This window comes from Helianthus annuus, chromosome 9, assembly GCF_002127325.2.
Source record: "Helianthus annuus cultivar XRQ/B chromosome 9, HanXRQr2.0-SUNRISE, whole genome shotgun sequence".
Classification (NCBI taxonomy): Eukaryota; Viridiplantae; Streptophyta; class Magnoliopsida; order Asterales; family Asteraceae; genus Helianthus; species Helianthus annuus.
This window is the reverse complement of record NC_035441.2, coordinates 44872679-44896330: the sequence shown is the minus strand read 5'-3', so window position 1 is coordinate 44896330 and position 23652 is coordinate 44872679. Positions and strand designations below refer to the sequence as shown.

The 23652-nt window shown below is 40.6% G+C and overlaps 1 non-coding gene across 1 annotated transcript; it reads left to right on the top strand.

Moving 5' to 3' along the window:
* Window positions 1-22151: 22151 nt before the first annotated feature.
* Window positions 22152-22257, top strand: LOC118482520. Its single transcript, XR_004868554.1, has one exon. It is a non-coding gene; the product is annotated as a small nucleolar RNA R71 (small nucleolar RNA).
* The last annotated feature ends 1395 nt before the right edge of the window (window positions 22258-23652 follow it).

Genomic DNA, 23652 nt, shown 5'->3' with positions numbered 1-23652 from the left:
ATCATTCTTTAACTATTAACCATCAAAAAACATGAAGAGGATGAAGATCTAAGAGACTTACCACTAGCACAAGGCTAGGGGAGTTCAAGTGTAGAAAAGTGGTGGATAAAAGAAAACGAGAGCAGTCCTTGACAATCCGTGAGCTCCACACTTCGTGATTCGCCTTGGTGCACCTTGGAGTGAACTTGGAATGAATGAGTGAAAACCGAAAAATGAGGGTGGTGCAGGGGGGTGCTCGGCCGAAGCTTGTAGAGAGGGAGAGAGAGTGAAGATGGAGTTGTGGTATGAATGATGAAGATGAGTTGAATTAGGGACTTGTGGATTTATAGAAAATCCTCCAACATTGTATTGCCCTCTAGTCCATGTGTTCTCTAGATACTTAACATAATCTTATTTTTAAATCAAAGAAATCAAGGGGGTGTCCCACTAATCCATAACCGGTTGAGGGGGGGGGGTTGGTCTAGTTGTGTTGCAATGGTAAGTAACTAAGTTAGTTAGAAGGTTAAGGGTTCAGTTAGTGCTTAATGTGTGTTATGTAATATATAGTGTGTTAGGATGTTCGGGGACCCTAACTAGCTCAGAAAAAAATAAGAACAATATGTTTGACAATATTTTTGTGTTCCGGGTAAAGTCCGGTTGGGTATCGTTCCGTTAAAGTGCTAAATTAATTCATAAAGTGTCGCTTATATTACTTTTAGTGACACAATAAATTCCCAACACTTTGGAAAGTATCTAGGACTATTTTACCAAGTTTTTGCACTTTACAAGCTTTGTTAAATGCTTAATTTTGGTTATTTAGTGCAGAATTCTGCACTTAAAGTATGTTTTGGCACTTCCCGGCACTATAACTATCACCTAGTGACGCAGTTTAATGGTCCTCACTTCCCTACGCACTACCCTCGTGTGATACTTTATTTCTGACTCATACTGGGCCTCAAAATATTGTTTGTCTATGTGCTGGCATTGTCAGCATGTTTCTGGGTTATCCGCTCACTGTGTTAACTGTGCTTTGTGCATCAAGTTTGTCACTAAAGTTTGTGTGTAATAAATGGAGTGACAATATAAAATGTGATGCACATGTATGTATGTAACAGAAATCAGAAAGCAGTTTAAATGTACAGTTGTAATTAAGCACAATTATTAAGCATAAATCAATATTAATTAAATGTACGGATGCATGCAAATTTGACGGTTGTCACAATATTTTCCTGTCATAGTCCTGATGAGGCTATCACAGCGAATGGCTTTCTTGAAGTGAGCGCGCATGCGCTGTTCGCTTACACCACCGATTTCCAGACACTCCTTATTAAAGCGAGTGATGAAATCTTCTAAACCATCGTTCTCTCTTGTCACACCCCGCTTCTCCGCGTGTCACCGGTGGGCCCGGTGGGGGTATAGTGACGTAGTTGATATCGTCATAGTCAAACATCACAAATATTTAAATGCACAGCGGAAGCAAAAGATATATTTATTTCAACCAAATAAATTTGTAATATTCAAGTATCACAAAGTAGTTGAAACAGATCCACAGGCGGATCAAAGAAAAAGAAAATATAGTTCAACATACAATGGCATCCAAGCTTGCGAGACTTCTAAGTGATGCTAAGGAGAGGCCAGCCTATTACGTGTAGTACCTGCACTTAACCTTTTTGGGGAAAATACGTCAGTTTACACTGGTAAATACAATTTAACTGACTCATTTTGAAAATGTTTAAAATTGATTTGAATGCACATGGCATAAAACTTTTTATAACTTGGGATAATTAATTAAATTTAAACTTGTAAAAGAATTACATGTCTGTTATGCGTTCAGTCGCCCGGTTTGTGACGGGTTAAAGATTAATAGACACACCACATAGTATAGTCCCGCGGTGGGAAACCAGCGGTTATACCTTAATGAATGTAAGCACATTGTCGGGTGTACGCCTACACCCGCGTGCCAAGGTCGTGGCCATTTCATGAATGATGCCAAGGATATCCGGGACATGGTCATTAAACCCCCAAAGGCATAAAACATCAAAACCAATTTTCAAACGGTTCATCTTGATAATACTTAACCACTAATCGATTAAGGTCAAATGCCCGACCAAGCGGTATTTTATATACCGTACCCCAAGCCCGTATAAGGGAAAATAAGTTAAAAGTATTTACCTTTGCAAGTATAATTCACAACAAGCAAGTGCACGTATCTTTTACTAGATCTCCTATTCTGTAACGAAGGTTTATAATAACCTATTAGAACCCTAACGGGTCTTTAAGTTAGCCTAAGCTTAGACCGGTTAGTTTTAAAGAAAGATTACGGTTTAAACGCATGAATAAGCGAAGACCATTATAGAATGTGGTTTTGACCCGACAAGCTTGTATACTTGTTTCAAATGGGTAACTTAAACACATCCTTGATTTTGAGACAAAAATGATATGGTTTGACCCGTTTCAGCTAATGCGTGTAAACTAGTTACATAAGCCGATCCGAACGCGAAGCGTGCGTAACGAGTAACCATAAGAGTCATATACAAGCTCCCTGAATTAATATGCCTTAAATATGTTGTGGCATCAGTAAAATGTCTCCTATTATGCCCAAAATGATTTTAAACGCAAACTATGCCCCGTAAGGGCATTTTGGTCATTTTAAAGGGTGTAAAAGAGTTTAAATGATAATCTGAGTTACAGGTCTGAATAAATCAGTAAATATACCCATTTTATTAAGTTATAACAGTAGGGTATTAATTATATCTTGCAAACTTCCAAATTTTGACCATGCAAATATGTGGTGTCCGAATTCTCATGCTTTCACTGCAGTAAGGAACCATATGGGCAGGCTTTTGCAAGCCTTGCATGAACATTCTCATTTTGGATCTTTATGGCAACTTTTGAAATGATGGAATTTCCAAGAATTCATTTTCGATTCTCATAAAGGTTGGACATGAGTTAAATTTCAAGTGAAATTCTTTTAATCCAGAATTTATTTACCGAAGGTTGTAGTAACAATTTAAAGAATACAATTTTCAATATAAAAATGGAATTTTATTTATTTAGAACAACCGGCTAATATATCAGATGTTTATCAAAACGATTCAAGGATCTTGGGATTTATAACTTGGGTCGCTCAGAGGTGATTTAATAACATGTCGCCCCTTTTAAATCCTACCATACATCTTTATTTGATACGGGTTCCTGACACGTTTGTCTTACATGACACGTGTCTTTATTTTATTGGGTATGATTTTTATGAGGTGTTACATCCTCACCCCCTTAAAAGAAATCTCGACCTCGAGATTTACGGAAACAATTGAGGGTATTTTTCTTTCATTGTGGATTCTAACTCCCACGTATACTCGGGACCTCTTCGGGCATCCCATTTGACCTTTACAATAGGCACGAGCTTTCTTCGAAGATTCTTTACCTATCGATCCTCAATCGACAAAGGTTTTTCCACAAACTTTAAGCTCTCATCTATCTGCACATCTGTGTGTGGTATGACTAGCGATTCATCAGCTAGACATTTCTTCAGATTGCAGATGTGGAAAACATTGTGAATACCACTGAGCTCTTCAGGTAAGTTTAATTTATAAGCCATTGTTCCTACACATTCAATGATCTCGAATGGTCCTATATATCTCGGGCTTAAATTACCTTTCTTGCCGAATCGCATCACCCCCTTCCAGGGCGATACTTTAAGCCCCTTTTATTAGCATAGCTCTTCTGCCTATCCCGGGCAGCTTTTAGGCGGTCACGAATCTGGACAATCTTGTCCGTTGTCTCAAAGACTATATCAGGACCTGATAATTGAGTGTCTCCTACTTCTGCCCAACAGATGGGCGTTCTGCATTTTCTACCATATAGTGCTTTAAAAGGTGCAACCTGGATGCTGGTATGGTAGCTATTGTTGTAGGAGAACTCGACCAAAGGTAGGTGCTTATCCCAGCTACCTCCTAAATCAATTACACATGCACGAAGCATGTCTTCCAGAGTCTGGATGGTACGCTCACTCTGCCCATCCGTCTGAGGATGGTAAGCCGTACTAAAATTCAATTGCGTGCCCAGAGATTGTTGAAAACTTTTCCAAAAATGTGATGTGTATCTAGTATCCCTATCAGAGATAATAGATACTAGTACGCCATGTGAAGATACAATCTTATCCACGTACAGTTGGGCTAACATATCGGAGCTATAGGTCTCCTTAATGGGTAGAAAATGTGCTGACTTAGTCAGTCTGTCAACTATGACCCATATAGTATCATTTCCCTTCTTTGTCGTAGGCAACTTGGTAATGAAATCCATCGTTACCATTTCCCATTTCCAAGTGGGAATTTCAGGCTGTTGTAACAATCCTGACGGTTTCTGATGTTCAGCTTTAACTTGAGCACACGTCAAGCATTTAGCTACATAAGCAACTATAGACTTTTTCAAGCCTATCCACCAATAATTTGCCTTTAAATCCTGGTACATCTTGTCAGCTCCAGGATGAACGGAATATTTGGAACTGTGGGCTTCCTGGAGGATAACATCCCGAAGTCCTCCATAGACAGGAACCCATATTCGTCCATTTAATCTTAAGATTCCGTCCTTGCCATAAGATAATTGTTCTTCAGTTACCCCTAGCTTTTCATCAGGGTAGTTAGCTTCTAAAATAGCTTCCTTCTGTGCTACTAATAACCTTTCATTCGAGCTATTTTTAATTTCAATGCTCTTGGCATTGATTCTTATTGGCTTCACTCTTTCTTTTCTACTTAAGGCGTCTGCGACTACATTGCCCTTGCCTGGATGGTATCTTATTTCACAATCATAATCATTCAGATTTTCCATCCAGCGTCGCTGCCTCATGTTCAAGTCCTTCTGATTGAACAAGTGTTGAAGGCTTTTGTGATCAGAGTATATCACACACTTAGTCCCATACAGATAGTGCCTCCAAAGCTTCAGTACAAATACAACGACACCCATCTCCAAGTCATGGGTGGTGTAATTCTTTTCATGCACTTTCAACTGATGTGAAGCGTAGGCAATGACCTTGCCTTTCTGCATTAACACACAACCCATCCCGGTGTGTGATGCATCACAATAAACTACAAATTCATCAATACCTTCCGGTAAAGTTAGCACTGGAGCGTTGCTCAACTTTTGCTTCAAAACATCAAAAGATTCTTGCTGCTTAGGCCCCCAATCAAACTTGCTATTCTTACGAGTGAGGAGAGTCAGGGGTGCTGCAATTCTTGAGAAGTTTTCAATAAAGCGTCTGTAATATCCTGCCAATCCTAGGAAACTGCGAATTTCCGTAGGTGTCTTTGGCTCTTGCCAATTCATAATAGCTTCAATTTTCGTGGGATCCACTTGGATACCACGCTCACTCACAACATGTCCAAGAAACTGGATTTCACGAAGCCAAAATTCACACTTAGAAAATTTGGCATAGAGCTTCTCTTGATGTAGCAGTTTTAGGATGCAGTGGAGATGCTTCTCGTGGTCAGCTTGGCTCTTTGAGTAGATGAGGATGTCATCGATGAAGACGATGACAAATTTATCCAGATATGGCTTGCAAACGCGATTCATGAGATCCATGAATGCGGCAGGTGCATTAGTGAGCCCAAAAGGCATCACTAGGAACTCGTAATGACCATAGCGAGTCTTAAATGCAGTTTTGTGTACATCTTCATCCTTGACCTTCAATTGATGATATCCTGACCTTAAATCAATCTTAGAGAAGTAGCTTGCTCCTTGTAGCTGATCGAACAAATCGTCGATCCTGGGCAAAGGATACCTATTCTTGATAGTAACCTTATTAAGCTCACGGTAATCAATGCATAGACGCATTGATCCATCCTTCTTCTTGACAAACAGGATTGGCGCTCCCCATGGAGACGAACTAGGTCTAATAAAACCTTTGGTTAGCAAATTGTCTAGCTACGTCCTCAATTCCTTCATCTCTGTTGGTGCTAATCTATAAGGTGTCCTCGCAACGGGTGCAGCTCCGGGGATGATGTCAATCCTGAATTCCACTTGCCTATCTGGTGGCAAACCTGGTAGTTCTTCCGGGAAAACTTCAGGGTAGTCAGAAATGACTGGTATATCTTCAATCTTAGGCTTCTTCTCATCAATAGTTACATGTGCCATATAGATGACACAACCCTTCTTCAGACATCTGGATGCCTTAAGCATAGCCACTTGCTCAGGCAATCCATGTTGAGTATCTCTCTGAATGGTAAGTGGTTCACCAGACGGAGTCTTGATCACCACTTGTTTCTTGTTGCACACAATCTGGGCTTGGTTATGCGATAACCAATCCATGCCTATTACTATGTCAAATCCGGCTAGCTTAAAAGGTAATAAAGACAAAGGAAAAGAGTGGTTCTTAATGGATATGACACATCCATCTAATACAGTCGAAGCTGTTTCTATGGTTCCATCAGCTAACTCAACTTCATATTTCACACTTAAGGCTTTGACAGGAAGTTTCAGCAATTCACAAAATTTATTATCTACAAAGGATTTATCTGCTCCAGAATCAAACAATACTCTTGCGTAGACATCATTAATGAGAAACGTACCTGTTATGACATTGTCGTTCTGGATGGCCTCCTGAGCATTCATTTGAAAGACCCTGGCATTGGTCTTTTTCCCTTCCTCAACTTTCTTTGCAAGTTTTGGGCAGTTGGTCTTGATATGCCCCTTTTCATTGCAACTATAGCAAGTTGCATCCTTCAGTTTTTTGCAGTCAAGGGTCCTGTGCTCAGAGGACTTGCAGATCCCACAGACCTTCGGCTGAGATTGGGATTTCTGCTCAAACCTGCACCGCCCAAAATGGTGCTTCTTGCAAACTTTACATTTGGGCTTATCCCCAGATTGATGCCCATCTTTCTTGGTTTCAGACCCCTTCTTGTGATCATGGTTTCCCCTGTGCTTCTTGTTTGACCGTCGTGAATTGTCATTTTCACGTTTCCTTTTCTCTGCATCCGTGTTTCTCAGTGATCTCTGTCTAACTGCGTCCAGCGTGAGGGACAGAGATATATCGGCTGCGGATCTAAATGTAGTGGGCCGAGAGGCCTTCACACTTGCCTTTATTTCTGGGGCCAAACCCCCAATAAAACGAGCGATTCTTTTAGGTTCCGGGGTCACAAGATAGGGAACCAATCTTGACATAGTATTGAAGCTCGTGAGATAAGCCTGGCAATCCAAGTTCTTCATAACCAGAGATAGAAAATCAGACTCTATCTTTTCAACCTCGTGCTGAGGGCAATAGTTTTCCTTGATGAGGATAACAAATTGCTCCCAAGACATGTTGTATAATAGGACCTTCCCGGTGGCTTGAATCAATGACCTCCACCATGCTAGGGCTTCACCCTTAAAAGACTGCGACACAAACTTCACAATGTCCCTATCAGCACAACCACTTATATCCACCACCGTGTCCATCTCATCCAACCAAGTCATGCAATCCACCACCCCTTTCTCCCAGTAAAATCCCGGGGTTTACAAGATACAAAATACTTATATGTACAAGACTTGGTACGTGGTGCATCATCAAACACAATCTTCTTGAAGGGAACACTGTTTTGGTTGGAAGAATGTCTGTCATCATCTTTCTTAGACTCATTTTTCTTAGACTTAGGTGGGGTAGATGGTGGCTTGCTGTGAGCCTCAGAATGAGTTTTGGGCTTGGAATGTGGTATGGATAGGGTCCTACTTCGGGTCCCACTATATTCACTATACTGGCGTTCCATAGCCTTTGCAATAGCATTATCAACTAATGCTTGCAGCTCCGCCCCAGTAACCTGTATTTTAGCATTCTCGTGGTTCTCCACCGGACGGCTGTTTACTTCATCTGACCCAGCCATGTAGCTTCAATTTCTACATATAGAAAATAATGGGCAAGGTTTTATTTAAAAGCTTTCACAGTATTTTATATTTTATTAACCATGGTTTTAATTGCCATTTTAGGTTAATTTGTTATAAATGTAGGATCTTTATTACCATCCTAAATTATAAATTAATAATAGCACATAAGACCTAGTCACGTAGACAAATTTAATTTAATTATAACCAGGATTTTACAGTATCCAGGTATTTAGGTGTGAATCACAGTTCAACACCTTTTCTTGGCAGGGAGTTATAGGCTATCACTGTCTTTAGTCTCAGAGGACATTAATTATAGCCCGTAGGCACTTCATCCTTAAAGGATGCTTATTTCAAGTAAGGGAATTTAGATTAACCCTTTTTTAAAAGATGGCCTGTGTGACTTTAACGTTTCACAGTTTGCCAAGAATTTTAACATACTCACAGATGGTAACATGGATTGGAATCTTTTAGATAGGTTTTACCGTCTTGGCCATGTCTGTAGTGACATATTGTTGGTGCATTCATCTGTTGTCTTCGTCTTTTATCGAGTCTCGGTTTACTATATTTGAACATGAAAGTTTGAAAGGGTTTAGTTTGAAAGGGTTTAGTTTGAAAGGGTTTAGTTTGAAATGTGTCCTGTCCGTTTGAAACACTTTCAAACTAAAGGGTCCCTCCTATAAATAGGTTTCAAACTTTCACCATTTGTAAGTTTCCGGCTAGAGCAACGAAGTGCTGCCGAAGTGTTGTCAGGTTGTAAAACGTTACGAAATCAATCATACAACAGTTTAAAGAGTAAATCTAGCTGAATTGACCTCTACACGTCTGTTTCCGCCGTTCGTTTAGAGATAAACTCTTCTGATCGACTTGTTCGGGTCTGAAATCGATCCTACACATATAGGCTAGGTTTTACCTTTAAGATTCTTTTAATAATTAACGCAGAACAATCCTAAATTGAGATGTTTAAATTGGATCTGAATCTAATTATGGAACTACCATCTTGGCCTTGTCTTAGGATGACACATGGCTAGGTCTTGTCCCTTTTTAGATTTTGCCATATTAATATAATGGTAGATCTTTTGATAAGAAAGTTATTTATTTTATGTTTCATGGTTATGCACAGAATAATTAATAACAACATGAAAATTTTAAATTAAACATTTCATTAAGATTCAAACAGTACATTTTGCCCTAAACGGGACTTCTATAAAATAACATGCCCACGCAGGGGCGAAAAACAAACAAACCCACGCAGGGGTTAACTAAAAAGACATGCCCACGCAGGGCAGAATACAAAAAGACAAGCCCACGCAGGGGCTGAGTACAAAAACAAAAAGTCCGCGCAGGGACTTGATTACAACTAAATAAAATAAACAACAAAGGTCTTCAATGACCCCTTCTTTTGGTCTTCCCCATGAGGAGGTCTGACAGACCTTTGAAGAAACCTCGGTTGTTCTCCCGCACCGTTCGGATTTCATGTTCACATTGGCCCAATCTATCGAGGACCTCTTGTTGGCGTTCGGGCGGGATCAGTTGCGGCTGCGGCGGCTGCTGATACGGCGGTTGAGGAGGTGGCTGTTGCTGGTACACATATGGAGGGTACCCGGTAGTCCAAGGACCACCATAGGGCCCTTCCGGGTGACGAGCATTGTAGTCCCACGCCTCCTGGTACGGGTCCACATTAGCATAGTTGAAGCTGTTGTGGCCCGGCAACTCAAACGGGTTATATGCCGCTGAACCGGCATAAGCAGGGATTGGGTTATCAAAACCCAACGGTGGCGCCACAGGCGTAGAGTGTACCTCCGAGACGGGGTTTGATGGTCCCCCCATCTGCGGGTCTTCTTCAGGGAGTGGCGGATAATGACTGCCACTCGAGGGCTGAGGAGTACTGATGCGGACTCCTCCTCGCACGGACATCCGTGCATTCGATCTTCTTCGCCTCGGTGGCTCCTAAGGCAGTTGCTCCACTGGTGGTGGTGGTGGAGTGACTGCCACAAATCGAGAATCCTCGGAGGGATCCTGCTGCTGTTGCTGCTGCTGCTGGTATGGAGACGAGTGGTGAGAGGGGGTAAAATACCAATCAATCTGCCTGAATCTCGCCTCATAGCTATCCGGACCGCGGTAAGGCGATTCGTGAAATGAGGACCCATCCGAGATCTCGATGGGATGGTTTGGGGTCCCGGTTGCAGGTTCCACGGGATCAGTGTCCTCATCCATGTCATTTTCACCCGAGAAGTGATCCTCGGGTCCTAGGGGGTTAAAACCCACGGGTTCTTGAATATAATTAGCCGGGTTGAACCGGCTCTAGAAGGCGGGAGTGGGGTCGTCAAACGAATGATGCGAGTTTGATCGCTGCAAAGGTATGAAAGACGATTGAGGGTTATTGAGCTCGTTCTCAGATTGAGGCCCAAAAGAGTGCAAGTAAGAAGGTGAAGAGCTTAGGGAGACAGATCACCTCCCGGGTTCAACGTACGTCCTCCACGGCTCCTGAGGACTTGTGCTCATTGTAATCGAAGGGGTACGCCGGTGCGAAGGCCCGGCTTCGTGGTCGTGGCTAGTAAAAGGAGCCTTTCCTCGTCCTCGTCTCATTCTAGGTGGCATGGTCAAACCTGTCAACAAAACAAAGATACAACAACATATAATATGAAATAAAATAAAGACAAAAATAAATAAAACAAAACAGAGTTTGTCCTATGTTCTTTGTCTAGACTCGGAACTCGAGGAATGTGCATTTATTTAACTGAGATTAAACACAAAAGGCTAGTGTTCAATTCACTCAGCGTTGGCTCTGATACCAACCTGTCACACCCCGCTTCTCCACGTGTCACCGGTGGGCCTGGTGGGGGTATAGTGACGTAGTTGATATCGTCATAGTCAAACATCACAAATATTTAAATGCACAGCGGAAGCAAAAGATAGATTTATTTCAACCAAATAAATTTGTAATATTCAAGTATCACAAAGTAGTTGAAACAGATCCACAGGCGGATCAAAAAAAAAAGGAAAAATAGTTCAACAGACAATGGCATCCAAGCTTGCGAGACTTCTAAGTGATGCTAAGGAGAGGCCAACCTATTACGTGTAGTACCTGCACTTAACCTTTTTGGGGAAAATACGTCAGTTTACACTGGTAAATACAATTTAACTGACTCATTTTGAAAATGTTTAAAATTGATTTGAATGCACATGGCACAAAACTTTTTATAACTTGGGATAATTAATTAAATTTAAATTTGTAAAAGAATTACATGTCTGTTATGCGTTCAATCGCCCGGTTCGTGCCGGGTTAAAGATTAATAGACACACCACATAGTATAGTCCCGCGGTGGGAAACCAGCGGTTATACCTTAATGAATGTAAGCACATTGTCGGGTGTACGCCTACACCCGCGTGCCAAGGTCGTGGCCATTTCATGAATGATGCCAAGGATATCCGGGACATGGTCATTAAACCCCCAAAGGCATAAAACATCAAAACCAATTTTCAAACGGGTCATCTTGATAATACTTAACCACTAATCGATTAAGGTCAAATGCCCGACCAAGCGGTATTTTATATACCGTACCCCAAGCCCGTATAAGGGAAAATAAGTTAAAAGTATTTACCTTTGCAAGTATAATTCACAACAAGCAAGTGCACGTATCTTTTACTGGATCTCCTATTCTGGAATGAAGGTTTATAATAACCTATTAGAATCCTAACGGGTCTTTAAATTAGCCTAAGCTTAGACCGGTTAGTTTTAAAGAAAGATTACGGTTTAAACGCATGAATAAGCGAAGACCGTTATAGAATGTGGTTTTGACCCGACAAGCTTGTATACCTGTTTCATATGGGTAACTTAAATACATCCTTGATTTTGAGACAAAAATGATATGGTTTGACCCGTTTCGGCTAATACGTGTAAACTAGTTACATAAGCCGATCTGAACGCGAAACGTGCGTAACGAGTAACCATAAGAGTCATATACAAGCTCCCTGAATTAATATGCCTTAAATATGTTGTGACATCAGTAAAATGTCTCCTATTATGCCCAAAATGATTTTAAACGCAAACTATGCCCCGTAAGGGCATTTTGGTCATTTTAAAGGGTGTAAAAGAGTTTAAATGATAATCTGAGTTACAGGTCTGAATAAATCAGTAAATATACCCATTTTATTAAGTTATAACAGTAGGATATTAATTATATGTGAAATTTATTAATTTAACCATTCTATGCACCGTAGGGGCATTTTGGTAATTTCACATATGCCTAAAAGGTCAAAACTGGAATTCTGAGTTTAAAACATTTGCCTACTGTTAGAATATAAAAATTTACTGAATACATCAGAAGGTATCAACCCCATATATTTAAAAAGGTTTTATTACATACTTATGCGTTAAAAATGCTTAAAAAGCGATTTGGAGCCATTTCCGGGTTTAATATAGAATGCTGATATTTTTAAAATTCCAGAAGGATCAAAATGATTATTTAACATATGGGATCAGTAGGAAACGGTTTGGGGTCAAAAACATTTATAAAACTCATTTTATAGCCCAAAAGGGCAAAACCGGCATTAACCGAATTAAGTTTAGAATCACTAAGTTATGCTCAGTCTAAAATTTAATAAAAATCTCTAAAAATCCCAAAATATTATTTTATAACAGTAGGTATAAAGTTTTGTATAAAAATTTGGGTTTAGATATGTTATATGCTAATTGTGCCATTTATTCACTAAGAAGGCTTCTAATTACGCTATTGAGCATAACTCTAACTCTAGACTTCAAACTGATCTCAAATTTTGGGTACAAGTTTATAAATCAGTAACTAAGATGTCTACTCTTTTACATTTTCAAAAATCACATTTTAAGGTGGAAAGGGCATAGTAGTCAACAATTAGGCAATTAGCGGAAACATGCATATGAATCGGTTATCTAATGAACCAAGTTGTATAATCACAGAGGGTTATACTAACATATAAATAGGTCCAAAAGACCTCTAAGGCAATCCGATACTTGGCTTAAACGGGTCAGAATTGAAAGTCAAAGTGTAAGTCAAACTATGCGACTTTCGGATCCAAACCGAGCCTAAACTGAAAATTGTCGAGTTGAACATGTTTAGACATGTTCTTACATTAATTACCAAGTTATATTAATGATCAAACAGGTTGCATGTATCCTACATTGCTAATTATGCATTAATTTGGAAATAAGTATTCTGTTAACTTGTTTAAAGTAAGCTTTGACTCGACAATTAACATAGTTAGAGTGGGAATCTGAAAGTACCCTTTAAGGGTTTATTACCCACGTAATTACCTACTTATAGGTATTTTTAATTCGAGATTTGACTGGATAATTATTGACTAATCTCGAAGTCAAACCTTAATTACGACGGTTTAACTTTTAGCTAATTAACTAAGCTAAAATGAATTAAGGAGGATTAGGAACACTTACAATGGTTCTAAGAATGATTAGGGACTTAAGAGAAACTTGATTGCTGTCTAGGGAAGCTCCAGAGATGCTTGAAGTTGTGTTTGAATAAGCAAGTCTCAAAGTTCACAACTTCAACTCTTATATAGTGCACCCAATGTCACAAGATCTTGCCAAGTAACTCTACAATTGTTGTGAGATGATCCCAAGTGCCCCTAAGATGCTATATACCACCAAGCAAGCCCCTGATTTCGAAAACCACACTAATAAGGCGGTGGAACTGGTTGAACAGGCAGCTGTCCAAAATCTGCTGCCAGCGACAGGCTTACGGACCATAAGCAAAATGTCTTGCGGTCCGTATCCACCCCTTACGGACCGTAAGCTTATACGGATACAGTCCGTAACCGACCCTGGTCTGATGTGCCCAGGTATGCTCCTTGCGGACCGTAAGCTTAAAGCCATACGGTCCGTAACCGATGGCCAGAAGCCAAAATCTTGCAAACTTCCAAATTTTGACCATGCAAATATGTAGTGTCCGAATTCTCATGCTTTCACTACAGTAGGGGACCATATGGGCAGGCTTTTGCATGCCTTGCATGAACATTCTCATTTTGATCTTTATGGCAAGTTTTGAAATGACGGAATTTCCAAGAATTCATTTTGGATTCTCATAAAGGTTGAACATGAGTTAAATTTCAAGTAAAATTCTTTTAATCCAGAATTTATTTACCGAAGGTTGTAGTAACAATTTAAAGAATACAATTTTCCGTATAAAAATGGAATTTTATTTATTTAGAACAACTGGCTAATATATCAGATGTTTATCAAAACGATTCAAGGATCTGGGATTTATAACTTGGGTCGCTCAGAGGTAATTTAATAACATGTCGCCCCTTTTAAATCCTACCATACATCTTTATTTGATCCGGGTTCTTGACACGTTTGTCTTACATGACACGTGTCTTTATTTTATTGGATATGATTTTTATGAGGTGTTACATCTCTTCGCCAAATGTCTCTTACCTCAGCTGTGTCGCGCTGGTAACGCCTTTGCTGACTGAAGTGGTTTACAAACTGCGTCCTGAAATCAACCCACGACTTGATCTTTCCTGGTGGGAGGCTGTCAAACCAGGCGCGAGCAGCCCCGGTGAAAGTTTGAATAAACAGATGGCACCACATAGGCATATTCCATCCTCCCATGCAACCAACACTTGTGAACACTCTGACGTGATCATCAGGATCAGTCAACCCGTTAAACTTTCCAACTGTTGGCGGCAATTTTTCTCTTGATAGCAGCGCTAGAGCGATCTTTGGGATGAACTTTGAGTGTTCTGCAGCTTCAGCTGGTCGATAGGCGAGGCGGAAGTCTCGCTCTGCCTCTTCGCTGTATCCGACATGCTGCCTTGGTTTGTAATATTCATGGTTCCTCTGTAAGCGGTTGAAGACTGAAGACCCTTCGTCATCTTGCCAAGTTGGGTCGTTTGGGTCTGTGTCATCTCATTCATTGTTTAAGTTGCGTGGCCCAAGCCGGGTCTGAACTGGACCTTTTTGGACATTTGACGGATAGTCATAATAACTTTCCGTCTCTCCCCGCGTGTCGCGCGTGTCATGCACGCTTGGCCTTCTTGTGGGGGGAGATTTGTTACTTCTTCCTTGGAGGTTTTGTTGTGGGGGTATCTGGCGTGCCCCCTGACTCTGACCCAGAGGTGTAACCAATGATGGCTCTGCTTGTAACACTGCTTGTTGTGCGCTCAAGGATTGATACGCAGCATTGATGGTAGCAATTTGCTTGGCGTACCAAGAGGCTGGAGTTTCGCCTTCAGGTAGCCCTAATAGCGCCGAAATGTTCTGGGGTGGGGCTAAATTTGAAGGTCCAGCACCATTGTTTCCTGGGGTTACCGTCTGGGTGATGCGAGTGATGCAAGCGCGGGGCCCCCAGTGTTGGTTACTTCGATTTCACCGATTTCTTCTACATGTTGGGCTTGGACGTTTTGATTATCATCCCCCAACACTGCATTAGAGTTTGTTCCAAAGCCAAAATCAGGAACGATTCCTTGACCAGCCATGATCGAAGGAAAAACAACTTAGAGAACTCAGAAAATGAAGATGAGGGTGATTTACAAAAAACCGGTGGGCGCCAATGAAGAAACACAGAACTAATTTTAGGGTTGATTAGTTTGGTTTATGTTTCTACCATAAGGGTTAATCTTCTTATCACTTTCTGAGCTTCTTAATGATCCGACAATCCTGCAAAACAGAACACCGTTAGCTCGTTAAGAGGGGAATATGAGGGTTTCCCTCTTAACCAAACTCCGGCATGAGAATAAGTATCTGCTTTGAGGAGATTAAAGTGTGTAAAGAATGAGAGTAGAGGGAATAGAATGGTTTAACCTGTGAACTAAGGTCTCTATTTATAGCCGGAGAGGTGTGGAGGATGTGGGCTGATGGGCCTTGGGCCGGAAGGCGACAACGTAGCGGATATGCTCATTGTCTCACTGGTGTCGACCGTTAGTGGCTTCTAGAAGTTTTCCAGTGCTGGCGCACCGTGATTGGAGCCACGTGTCACTGTTGTCGGCCTCATTGTCCCTCTGCCATCAGAAGGTAAGTGGAGATCGTGGGGCAGGTGTCTCTGCCCTGTGATTGGTGCCACGTAGGCGTCCTTAAGTACTTTCTGTCTCTTGCACGTCAGACGATCGTGGAGCACGATTGAGCAGAGCCTGGATGACGCGGATTGGCTCTTTCTTCTGCCACTTGTACCTTGTGTGCCTTCTGTAGTAGCCCTGCGCCATATCCCTGCCTGGCCCTTGCTGAACACGAAATTAGCCCGCGCAGGGTATAGGTAGTTGGAGGCTCCTATTCAGAACGCTAAGTGTTGAATGTGGTGTTCTCTCTTGTTTAGACCTCGCACGAGATGCATGTAAGATGACATACCCCGCGCGGGGTTGACAGTGAACAATCTGATGAATAAGGAGTATGGTCCTGCGCGCGACCTGAACGAAGGTCTGTGCGGCTTTTTTGGGACCATACCCCTTCACAATGGTAGACCACAACCACCAAAATCATCACAACAATAGCCACCACAGCCTTCGCATTCGCCAACACCACAACCGTAAAAAATAAAACCACCACCAACCAAATATAAAGATTTTTTTGTTACACGTATAGGCACACCTGGAGCCATATTTAGAAGCCCAAATCCAACGACCAGTCTTTCACTATGGCCACGCAAAACATCTGCTTTTGAATAATCAAATTACGTAATTTCTTCCATCTTTTCATAAAAGCCATTCAAAATTGAATTTATTTCTTTTCCTTGAGGATGGTTCTTATCAGCAATAAGAAATGCATGAATGCTCCCCTTCACTTCCACCCAACTACACCCAGGATCAACTATAACCCCTTTTTCTCTCATTGCCATTTTCAAGTTTGCAACTTCATCCCATTTACCATTATAAGCATAAAATTTACACAAAAGTGTGTAATACCCGACATTTATCCATTCATATATATCAATTTGATTTTATAGGCATTTCTCTAATAAACATGTAAGCGTCTTCAAGTTTCCATGCACGCAAAAGTAAATCAACTACACAAGCATAATGTTTGAGGTCAGGGACAATACCATAATCTTCTGTCATAATCTTGAAATACTCTAATGTGTGTTCTACTATACCCGGATCTACCACATGCACATAACAAAGAATAAATGTATGTGGGTTAGGTTCAACATCTAATTTGATCATTTTATAAAATAGGTCAATAAAATGAAGTTGATAATATTAAAAAAGAACAAATTCCTCACCAATGGTCAACATCAGGATCAAGAGACAAGGTTGAGATAAGGAAGCAAGCTGACCTACAGGGCTGCTTCTGTTAGTTTGCTGCTGGACATTCCTCAAAACCTCCATGACTTCTGAAACCTTTAATTTCAAACCTCCATGGCTTCTTTAACGAACCCGACGATTGGAGCATTTGTCTTTTTTGTTGTTGATGGTGGTGTGTTTGGTGTGAAGATGTCATTTGTATAACCTACATGATACCTACGGATGCTTTGCCTCAGCAGCTGCCAAATCATTTTGTGAGTGTGGTGAAGGTCGGCTATTGTAATTCAACCATTACTCACAACCACAATGTTCAAGAAAATGAAAATGAGAGCATGACTGATGAGTTGAATATACCTGATAAGACATGGATCCGCCTGAGCTTTCTGTTTCGCCGGGGTTTTTCTCTGGCGACTTCCTCCGCCACAGCCAAATCCGGTGTTCCATTGTTTCCTGCAGCAGATTCAAAAACATACACTAATACCACCACACACTCACACTCACCCTCACACTTCATCAACAAACTTCATAAACAATCTCGCCAATCTTCCATTCAACCCCAAAACTTTTACCTTCAAAACTGAACTACAGTAAAAAACCAAAATCCAAAATCCAAAAACCCCTAAAATCAAATCCCTTCAAAAAAAATATGAGTTTTTTTTTAGTATAAATCAATTTAACTTCAAGAGTCAAACTGAACTACAATCAAAACCCATAATCCATAACCTCTAAAACCAAACCCCCACAAAGAAAAATATGAACATTTCACATAAACCAAGATTAGGATTTGTGTATAACAGAAATGGGGACAATCAGTTTGGTTTTGTAGTTTAAATCCACACACCCTAAACTTAAAGCAGACAAAACCGCCCAACCGAAATGGTACCAAAATTGAACCCTAAGGAAGAAAACATACAATTCTTTAAACAAAACCCCAAATGGGGTTGCTCAAATCTTTGCTTACAATTTACTCACCATACCCACATGTAAATGCATCAAACAACAGCAGATGCACTTCAAGAAAGTTGATCTATCAGAGCAGACTTCATCCTTGTTCTTAATAAAATCAAAATCGTAGACTTCATCCTTGTTCTTAATAAAATCAAAATCGCCCAAAACGTGAGATAATCAAGGTTGTTTGACACAATGAAGAAGTAAGTTTCAGCTTACTTTTGTATGTTAGACCCCAATGTTTATAGGACTCCATCTCTACATATTAGTCCGGCGTGGTCCAGGCACCGTAATCTAGTCTTCGCCGGTCGAAAAATCACCGACTTTCCCTCTTTCTTTAACCTCTTGAAAACACATCAACATTCAACGATTTCTAACCTATAAATCAAAGGCCTGCAGCAGCTCAGCCACCATTTTGCTGGAGAAAAAAGGAAGACAGGAAGAGATGTATTTGGGTGATCTGTATGGGTTTAGAGGAGGGTTCAAGAACACTTGTCATTATATGAGCCTATGTCTTGAAAAATCTTCGTAAACTAAATCAAAAATTTAACGTTTTTTCGATTTCGCGTACCACCTTGGGGTCAGATGAGCTTTTGGGGGGCTACAGTCACTTTCATTTATAAAGGTAAAGCACGGTGTTTGATCGAAACATGGTCATACATGAATAATCATTTGTTTTTAAATGATTATAGACTTTGAGGATTTTCCAACGCCTACAAATGCACCCGGCCAAGATGGTTGGCATGAGGTGGGTGATAGTCAGATCTGTGTTCAGGCCCACACCGATCAATAAAAGCATGAAGCCCTTCTAAAGTGGTACGACAAATGAATCACATGGTACAACTTCTATGGCATAAAAATGTTGCAAACTAGAGTATATATAAATTAATATAAAGTGGTGGAAACTCTCTTTAGTATTGGTATTGGTTCAGTTTATTATCAGCATTCGATACAGTGATCGATGTATGCTTACATTGATCGGAATAAAAAAAAAGAATGTTGGTAATTGTCTAAACGGTATATGTTCCGTCAGTTTGCATTGTACTAGTATTCGATATATCTTACAATACAAAAAAATACTGTGTTATAAATACAACTCTACTTTCAATGGAATTATATCGGAACGTTAAGAAAATTATAAAAAAAGAATGCATGTGTTAATGTTAGTTTTAAATGGTAGTCCCCCCATGCATGACGGGGTAGAGGGGATTTAGTAGGTAATGATTCAATTCGTTACGATATGAGTATAGTACAATAAATACGCATCAGAAAATAATAAAATACCAAATTCCAACAACAGTTTCCATAAAACCAATATTGGTTTTGATGTTGTTCGGTGAGAATCAGTACGTTGGTAACGACACCAGTATAATGACACTAAAAAACATTCTACTTTGATACAACTCAATTTTCAAGATTGTTCGGTTGGAGGCACATTTATGCTACCAGTACTCGCTATAGCTTATAATACAACAAAAAACTGCATTTTGAATACCACTCGTTTTTTAAAAGATATCATTCGGTCGATATCGATTCAGTTCATTGGGTATCGGTACGGTACTCACACTCGTTTTAGAGTGTGTAGTAGTCTCGGGATCCAAGATCGATCGTAAGAGTTCTTGTCAAACAAAGGCCATGCTTGGCTAAACTCTTACATCACTTGGTGAAGACAAATCTTTTATGTATTACTTTTTTATTTCCAATCTTTGGCTCCATTTTATTTGGGTATGTATAATGACTTTAATAACTAGTTTTTTTATTGAATGCGAATTTATTTAACCATTCTTCATGTGTCATTGATTCACACATTCATGTTTTAACGGTCTATATAAAGCGCGTTAACTACTTGGAAGGAGGTTAGAAGGGTAGTTGGGTAATTCTATGTCTCGTTCAGTGTATAGATCCTGCGAGAACTTGGTTCAAGCTTAATAAGACTTCACGAGTGGGCGGTACAATTTGCCTCGGGAGAAGTTAGAATCGCTTAAATCCATTATCTATAAACTACTATTAAAACTTTAAACCAACCCTGCGAGGACTGTATCCCTACTGACGCAGACCAAATGGTTGAGGGTAACGCTGCCTGGAAGGGGGCCTACCACTTTTCGCATTAATAACTTACTTAATTAGCTTTCAATAATCCGACCTTGCGGGACTGTATCCTTGCTGACTCAGACCAATAGGTTGAGGGTAACGCTGCTTGGAAGGGGGCCTACTACTATAACTTAAAGATAATCTCTTAAAATGCCCAAAGTGCGGAAATCATTTAAATGATACATAAAATAGGAGTTGGAACCAAGTGATTCCATCTTGTTTATTTGTTTTTCCTTATACTTTATTTTTGCTATTTTTAGTTTTGTAACTTTAAGATCATTTTTATCAAAGTTTGGTTAGATTAGACGTTACCGATAAGCTGGTATTAAAAGCTCTTGGGTCCTTGGATGACCTCGGTATCTTGCCATCACTATACTACATCCGCGATGGGTGCACTTGCCTAACGTGTGTGTAGAATGATAGTATTATATCGTGTTTTATAAATTTAAAACTTGAATTTGCGAGTAAAAAGAGCTAAAATATATCTAAAAATATACAAACCCGCACTCACGTCAATCCCGAGAGCGCTAAGTCTTAGGTCTTCAGCCAGACCGTACCTGATGTGCTCAGGGAGGCTCAGATGCCTGCTTGCCTCCCCACTTCTCGACATACAACTCCATCTAGTTTGGTGGGGGGTTTGTAGCTTCACGCCATTTGGGGTCAAATGTAGCTTCATTGCCCCTTCTAATTCCACCATCGGGTGGTTTTCCTTCATCCAGTCTTCTTTTCATATCTGCCTTCTTCACCTGATTTCCACTCGTTTTGCCCTTTGACCTGTTAAGCTCGAAACCAGCCTCATCTAACCTGTCCTTGTTCACACTTGAAACATTTTCGTTAGTAGCAACTGTGTGACAAAAATCATCAACAATATCATAAGAAATAGTTTTTAATACCACATTAAAGTACAACTTACGATCCTTGTAGTTCATGGTGACCATTCCGTTTCTACAATTGATCTGGGCGTTCGCTATATACAAGAATGGGCGGCCCAAAACCTCCTGTGGCTGCCCATAGGTCCTCACCAGCGCGTAGTCGATCACCGTAAAATCCACCGAGTAGTGAAACTCGCCCAGTTGGATTACTACATCTTTCACAATTCCCCGGGGTTGTTTCCAACTCACATCCGTGAACATCGCCATGCTATCACATGCTTGCAGGGGACCAAAATCGTACTGGTCATACAAGCTACCAGGAAGTACGCTCATCCCCGCTCCATAATCCAACAATGCCTTGTGGATTTTGAACTTTCCCACTCGGATTGGAACAACCGATTCCCCTAAATCAACTCCACCTCCTTCTTCAGTTGTTTCACGTAAACCTGCAATCACTTGAGAAGCAGACATATAGTTATCATGACATTTACTTTTAGAAACAAGATTTACCCCCACTGATCAGTTTGTTCCTTGCATTCTTAGGGTTTGCTTGAGTATCACTTGGAAGCTTCCCTTGTTGTTGCTTCAATGTTGCTACCTCACTAGCTAATTTCCCCATCTGAGTGGTCAACGGTTGAATGGCCTTGTCCCGAATCTCATCCTTTTGTCTTCTAGCTTCATCCGATTGATTTATCTTTTGCATCTCTTGCTGCATGGACTTTAACATCTCCATGATCTCGTTATTGCCTTATTGGTAGCTTCTTTGATAACCAACATTATTCCCCCCTTGATAGTTATTCTGATTACGGGGCTGAAACGATTGGTTGCTACCTTGGAAACCCGAATACCTGTTTCCATTCCCTTTGCAACATGTGCACCTCATCATACCTACCCACAATACTATGGCACTAATCATCTAAATGCCCCAGGTCTCCACAATGCCCACACATAGGCATCTGTGCACCCACTTCCGGTGCGTTCTCTACTACTTTCACTGTCGCATGCTGACCTCTTCTTGAAGACTGCGCTTTCCTCTTCGAAGTACTTGCCATCTTTTCTAAAGAATCCCAGTCAGCATTCTCGTAATTTGTACCGAAGGTACCATTTGATATTGAACGGAGGTCCCGTGCATCTTCTGGTAGTAGCCCCTCATGGGAGGCATTAAGAAATTCCCACAGTTGTATACCATGGTGTGGGAAATTCTTCAACAACATCTTAAAGCGGTTGAATGCCTCATGAAATAACTCCCCAGACTGTTGTTGAAAATTTCTAATATCCTTCCTAGCATCACTGGTCCTTTGAGGAGTGTAACACTCATCCAAGAACAGTTGTTGCATTTCGGGTCAGGTGAAGATAGAGGCAGATGGTAGAGTATGGAACCATTGTTGTGCCTTGTCTTCAAGGGTGAATTAGAAGAGTACCAATTTCACATCATCCGATGTGAAACCTTGACCCCCTATAGTGTTGCAACGGGCATCATAAGTAGCAATGTGTAGATACAGTTCTTCAGTGGCCAAACCGTGATACTTGGGCAAGCTTTGGATGGATTGAGCTCGCACTTCGAATGAACGACCCCGTAATTGAGGAATCATAACCGGCGAGGGATTATTAGCAATGGTGGGTTTAAAGTGTCTTTCAATCCCCCGTACTGGTCCTCGATCATATCATCTCGGGATACCCTCGAAGTTGTTGACCTGTGGAATTAAATTTCTTGGGAGTGGCCTTTGTTGACCCGACATTTGAGGCACCGGTGGTGGCAACGGAATATCTATTAGCGTTGTATAAATCGGCTGTTGATTGATTGGCGCAGGTTGATGAACATGCTGTTGGTACCCAGACGTACCCGGATTCCCTCTTTATAAGAAACCATACCCCGTGTTGTATCTTTCATAACTTCCTGCATTCACCACCTGCCTATTACCTTGGGTATCCCCACGTATCTCGTATTCGTCGTAAGGTGGGCCGGTCGTTTATAAGGGAAATGTGAATAAGGTGGGCCCCACACTTTTAATAATCTATATTGGTCTTTTTATTTTTTATAGGGAGGGGTAAATAAGTAATTTCAGATAGACTTAACGGAGAAAACTAACCCTCATCCACTCCAGGGACCATCTGAGTAACAAAAAGTAAACCACATGGAGCACCGGTGTAATTTACAAAAGTTGGGGACTATAAGTGTTACTTTACAAAACCACAGGGACTATCCGGACTAGGGGCGGACCTAGAATGTTAGTGGGGTTAGCACGGGCTACCCCTCAACCCCGTTTACGTAGTGTAAAAATACCCCTTAACTCTGTTTCCGTAGTGTAAAAATACCACTCAACTTCGTCTCCGTTATACAAAGGATACCCTTGGTCTAAAAAATAAAAAAATTGGAATACCCCTAAACTTTTGGGATAGTTCTGCCGTTGATCCAGACATTTTACTCGTGTTTTAAACATTGCAAATATCTTTCTATTTTATTGTTATATTCTTGTTCCTTTCCGATCAATGTTCATACACATTACTTTTTTCTAACGGCCCATACGATACATTAATAAGAACTTTTTAACTTTACAAGTCTTCTATTTCACACAAATATATGAGAGTTCCTATTGGAAAGTAGAGATTCGAAACCGTACCTTTTGACTTACGTGTGATGCTTTTTCCATCTTCTATTTCCTTTAACAATAATAAAAGTGTA